Raw genomic sequence first — 6724 nt, 5'->3', positions numbered from 1 at the left:
CAATTAATCTTCGTATCTGATTCTGAGATTGAAACACATAGAGCTGAGGTTTTGTCACCTAGAAATCAATGATCCAGACTAGCATTTACCAAAACTTCTGATTTGTTAGTATCATCATTTTTATTTAACTGAATTATGTGAATTAATTAGTTAAAATTATTTATTTAAATCAATCATTTGCACTAACACATCTTTTTTAACTTAAAATTTTAAACATTTATATCACTACTGTGAAATGACAACGTGGTAGGTTATAGTTCTTCTAAAGTATGAGTGCTTTACATACCTAGTAAATGATTTTTTTAAAGTTTGTGATCACCTGGATATATATATATATTTTTTTAATTTATTGAGGTATAATTACATACATAGAATTCACCTGTTTAGAAGTCAATGCTATTTAGCAATTTTAGCATGTTGTACAACCATCCCCACAACCCAGGTTTAACACATCTCCATCATCACAGTAAGCTCACTCATGCTCATGTACAGTAAATGTACATTCCACTTCCAGCCTGAGAATCACTCATCTGCTTTCTGTCTCTATAGATTTGCCTTTTTTTGATTTTTCATGTAAATGGAATCATATGATATGTTGTCTTTTAAATCTGGCTTCTTCTCCTTGGTGTAATATTTTGGAGGTTCATTAGATTTATCCTGTGGCATCACTTTTGGGAAGACTGATATATAAGTGTCTGTTATAAAAGTGCCTGTATGGTGATATTGCAGAAGATGACAATTTCCTAACTTAAGCAAGGTTTGACAAATATTTGATTGGAAATCATGGAATATTTGAAATATGTCATATGACATATTCTGTTGGACTAGGAAGAACAGAGGATTCACTGAAATTTATGACCAGCTCTGTCTTGGGCTTTTTTGGAAATGAGAAGAAATGCCTAGAATATGAGACAAACCTCCTGTGCCTGGTGCCTAAGGGGCCATATGTATTACTTCTAGAGATGTGAGGGTTTTTTATTTTAAATTTTGGAGTGTTTTATCATATATGAAGATTTACAAACACACTAAATATTAGAGAAAATAATATAATGAATCCTCATGTAATATCCTGATTCAACAATTATCATGATTTTGCCACATTTGTTTCGTGTGTCCTTTTCTTCCCTTTTTTCTCCCTTTGCTGAAGTAAGTTAAAAACCGATCCCGTGTATCACCTTGACCCATACATGCTTTAGTCTGCGTTTCTAAAAAACATGGACTTTTAAACCGTTTTTATATAGTGTTATAATACTTCCTACATTGTCAGTGATGTCCTCACACACTAAGTTTTCTGTTGGTGATTGTCCTGGGCCTGCTTCTTGGTAGTTTGGCTGCACTGGGCAGAAAAGGGCCCAGCTGAAGGTGGCAGGGAGCCAGAGAGGGAAAGGACATGGTGAGTTGCAAGGACTAGGTGAGTTCAGGAAAGTAGGCCTGAGGTCCTTTTGCGTGAGGCCACCTGTCAGGTATTTCATGATCATTATTTTATCTAATTCTTAGTTATCTTGTCAGACAGTTATTACTATTCTCCTTTTAAGTCTTAGAGGTTGAGTAGGTAAATTGCCCAGGGTTACGAAATAAGTGAGTGGCAGTAGAATTCAAAGTCAGGAATAACTGACTTTAAAATTGCCTTGCTTCTGCGCATGCCTACTATGTAACTGTTACTAAAAGATTATAGTTTTAATACCAAATTACTGTGCCCTGGGAAATACACAGTGTATTTATAGAAGCATTCATTCTTCTGCTTCTTTAACAAAGGCATAAAGCTTTATTAAATTCAGGTAGAAGTAGTAATAAAAATTAAGAGTCATGATATTAATAATCATAGTAAACACTCATATAGTGCTTAATATGTGCTGAGTATGATGTTTAAAGCTTTGCATATATTAACTCATTTAATCTTCCCAACAACTCTGTTGAGTTGGATACGATTATTGTCCCCGATTTATGGATGGAGAAATTGAGGCACAGAATGGTTAAGTAACTTGCCTGAAGTCACACAGCTAGTAAATGGCAGAGCGGGGTTTGAACCCTAGCAATTTGGCTCCAGAGTCCATGCAGTATGCCTCCTAATAGAAACTCAGTATACAGAAATTCAGTTTACAAACTTTAAGATCAGGAAGTGGATTCAGCAAGCAGTGTACCTGCAGCTATCATGTGGGCTTGATTTCATGGGGCAGCTGGACTCTAAAATGTTCTGGCCAGCTGTCCACATAAGGACACTTGTGCTTGTCAGTTCACGTGCTGCCTCAACTGAAATGTGCCTGGCTCCCATCCCATTGCTAAATCTACTCGCATATGTGATCCTGAATTTAACTTTTGCATTTGTCTGTTTGTTGATTTATTTGAAATCTTTGATTCCTCAGTATTGGCAGCTTGTTGTTCATTTGAGAATAAATCTTTTTCTGCACTGGGAAAAGCCAGCAGCTTTTGGCAAGTGTTAGAAAGTAGAATATAGTTTGAAAACATTAATAATCAATAACGTAGAAAATATTAACATCATTATTTCTTATAGAATCAGGGAGGAAGGGTGCTAGAAATTAACTCACTTTTTCGGGGCAGGGTATAGCTCAGTGGTAGAGCACATACTTAGCATGCACCAGGTCCTGGGTTCAATCACCATTAAAAACTAAACAAACAAACAAACAAAAAAACCTAATTACCCCCCCCAATAGAAGTTAACTCACTTTTTAATTTCATGTTCAGTCAGTGGGCAGTAGTTTTCTTTTAAACTTCTAAAGTACTCTGCTAATTTGGTGCAGCCATTTTAGAAAACAATATGGAGATTTCTCAAAAGACTAAAAACAGACCTACCATATGACCCAGCAATCCCACTGCTGGGAATATATCCAGAAGGAACCCTAATTCAAAAAGACACCTGCACCCCAATGTTCATAGCAGCACTATATACAATAGCCAAGACATGGAAACAACCTAAATGTCCATTGACAGACGACTGGATAAAGAAGTTGTGGTATATTTATACAATGGAATACTATTCAGCCATAAAAATGACAACATAATGCCATTTGCAGCAACATGGACGTCCCTGGGGAATGTTATGCTAAGTGAAGTAAGCCAGAAAGAGAAAGAAAAATACCATAAATATCACTCATATGTGGGATCTAAAAAAAAGAGACAAATGAACTTATATATAAAACAGAAACAGACTCACAGACATAGAATACAGCTTTGTAGTTGCCCGGGGGGAGGGGGGTGGGAAGGGATAGACTGGGAGTTTGAGAATTGCAGATACTGACTGGTATATATAAAATAGATAAACAAGTTCATACTGTATAGCCCAGGGAAATCTATTCAATATCTTGTAGTAGCTCACAATGAAAAAGAATATGACAATGAATGTATGTATATTCGTGTATGACTGAAGCATTGCGTGCACTGTACACCAAGAAACTGACACAACATTGTAAACTGACTATAACTCAATAAAATAAGTAAATAAATAAATGACTCTGCTAAAAACAAAACAAAACAAAAGAACTCTAAAGGGTTCCCATTAGTAGCTTGTGACTTTTCAAATCAATATTTTTTTCCAAAAAGACATCATTTGGCATTAAGTATGTGACTCCAAAAGTTATGCTGCACTATTTAGTGTTGTTTTATTATATGTCTTGAAGCTAATATTTTTTCTCAAAATAAAAACATTCTCATTTTGTAATAAAAAATGGGGAAATTGAATGATATATGAGAATTTAATTTAAAATGTTTTTAGGTTCATTTACTTTAGTGTAAATAAGATTTGTCTTTAAAGTCCTATTAATGGTTTTCAGATAGTGAGCTACTGGGGGAAAATGAGAACATGAGACACATTCATATTCATGTAACCTGTTACTAGGCACTTTCTTAATGTTAAAATTCTAGAATTTTAACATTAGATGCTTACTGTTTCCATGAAAATCACATGCTAAAAACCTTATTGGTGTAAAATAACTACCAATTTAAAAATAATCTCATATTATTTGTATGTTAAATCAAAGTTCTGTATACAAATGATAAAGTATGACCATGTGATGAGAATGTAAAATCGCTCTCATTACTGTCATGCGTTGCTCATAGGACTGTAAATCGACACAACCCTTTTAGAAAGCAGTTAAGCAGTTTGGCAATACTCCAAGAAGAATTAGATGTGAAAGCATCTTGTGCCTGTAATCCCACTTCTGAGAACTGAAGTAAGGAAATGATTTAAAATATGGGATACTATGTTCATGAAGATGTCCACTGCAATGTTTTTAAATATAATATTGGAAGCAAGATAGATGCTGAAAACAGGAAAATTGTAATTTTGGTTATAATGTTATGAAACAGAAACAACATTTACCTTTGAAATAGGAGAATGATATACAGACAGCCCCAAAAGTCTTAGTGCAATTTAAGAGGTAAAACCAGTGCATGTACCAAGGACCTTTAAGCAGTGCTTTCCCAGGGTTGAATCTGCTCCTACAGGTGCTTGAAAATAAACTGTGTCGAGCTCACTGAGGGCTGAAGCATCCTAATTTCTTCTTTGGACCTTTTTGACTAACCTTTTGCAATAATTGTAGTTTATGTGAGTTATTGGTTGATTGAATGAATGACATAATATGTTTTACAATATGATTATTCTGACTCTTCTTTACAATAATTAAACCAGGTTAGTGAGGTTTACAAAGAGGGTGTTCCCATCATGGCTAGCTTTTCCTTTTTTCCCTCTAGTGCTGTCTCTCGTTTACAAAGTTGTCCATTATACCTGCTCATTCTCACTATTTTCTGACCTTTCCTACCTAGGAGTTTGCTTTCACAATGACCGGATGAAAGGACCCTGCCCTACACTTTTGTGAAGTAAAGCGTTTGCCACCCACTGTCCTACCACTGAGCTTAGCCAACATGTGTAGTGTCTGCTCAGTGTCTCATCTCCAGACGTCACGAGCTACCGTTACTAGTAGTAGTATTATCTGAGTATTAACAGTGTGCCCACTCTTAATGAGTGTTCTGAATACCAGTAAGGTAAGCAGTTTCCATATACAGTTTAGTAGAGGTGATGTTTGGTGCACCATCAGGTACTTAGACCACTTGTATTGGGATGGGTTTTTTTTCAAGTTAAAAAACATCAAAGTTAACTTGAAAGTAGCTTTTCTATTAAAACCACAAAACCTACAATGGGCTAGCAGTCTTCCAGTGTTTAATGACTTTATTGTATGGCATTGGCATCCAGATGCAGAAAAACAGCTGCATACAAAGCCCCGGTCACTTTTTGCATTTGTCCCTTCCTACCCAGTGTTTTGAGCCCTCAAGCTAATTTTGTAGCATTCTCATCAAAATGCTCACTCCTAACCTGTCTTTGGACTATCATCTGTCCTTTTCCAGTTAGGTTCAACTCAGGCTGGAGTCTGACATTATTGTCTATCTTGCGAATGAGGGATTGGATCTATCTTTTAGCTTTCTTTTCTGTGATGCGGAAGTTAAGAAAAAAATTCCCCACACACCCAAGGTCAGTAGTTTCATTTTACAACGGAGATCCTAAGAATTTCCCACTGAACTAAATGGTCATGATTCTCTACATCTAAAATAACCAGACTTGTTTGATTCTCTCAAATTTTCATGAAACTGTTCCAGAGTAAAATGATATGAACTACACTTGAACTTAGTAAGAATTTAGTTATGGCTTGCTTTCTGTGATAGATCACCCCTCTGAGTACTTTTAATTGGAACTCAGAAGTATTTGGATCTATTAATATGGAAATGTACTTTTTCATTTAATTGATTATGAAACAAGGAAAGAGAAAGATTATGTTGCTTCTTAAGACCATTTGTCGAGCGCTGTGCACAGCTAGTCCCATTTCCTGAACAAAAGGCTAAGAACAATGCACCTGAGACTCCCCAGGCTCCTTCGACCTCAGCACCTTGGCCAAATGGTGGCGCAGTTTACAGCTCAGGTGACACTGCCATCTTGCAATTGTATACGCACAGGGCCTGCCAGCCTTGAAGTTATGTATTTTTTCAAACAAAATTTTTATTTGAGGAAATGAAAATTATTTAAAATTCTGAGCACAAGAAAGACTGTGTTAATATTTTGTTATGGTCCAGCGGTCAATTTTTGCATAATTCAAATTCATGTAAAATGCATCCATAGTGTACCTGGGTATAATCATCTGTTAATGTATTTTTGTTTTATTGGCATAAACAGATCATATTCAATAGTCTATTCTTTTTTTTTTCCTCAGGTGACAAAGATAAACTGGATTCTTTGGCTAGACACCATAATTTATTTAACTATACTGCCAATAACGGAGGAACTGGCTGTTTCTAGTTTTGTGATGTTACAGACAATGCCGCCATGAACATGCTTGTTCATATTTGTGGCTGAAAGTTTGTGTGTTCAAAGTGTAAATACCTAGCCACAGAATCAGGGCATCAAAGGGCGATGTGCTCATAGAATACTTTGATGGATATTGTGAAATCGCCCTCCAGGAATGTTGCACCAGTTCACATCCATTTCCCCATGTTTGAAAGGCAGGGGCTGAGATATCGTTATCAGCATTGTTTTAGACTGAACCAAACCCTGATTAGAAATACTTATTTACCAGGCAAGAGGGAGACAAATATAATTTCAAGCTTTTGTGTGTGTATGTGTGTGTGTGTATGTGTATGCACACACATGTGTGCATATGCATGTGTACATATGCACTGCCTGGCTTAAAAATGCTTGCAGATTTCTACTCTATTGAATCTA

The sequence above is a fragment of the Camelus dromedarius genome, chromosome 14 (assembly GCF_036321535.1).
Source record: "Camelus dromedarius isolate mCamDro1 chromosome 14, mCamDro1.pat, whole genome shotgun sequence".
NCBI lineage: Eukaryota > Metazoa > Chordata > Mammalia > Artiodactyla > Camelidae > Camelus > Camelus dromedarius.
This window is presented reverse-complemented; position numbering follows the sequence as displayed.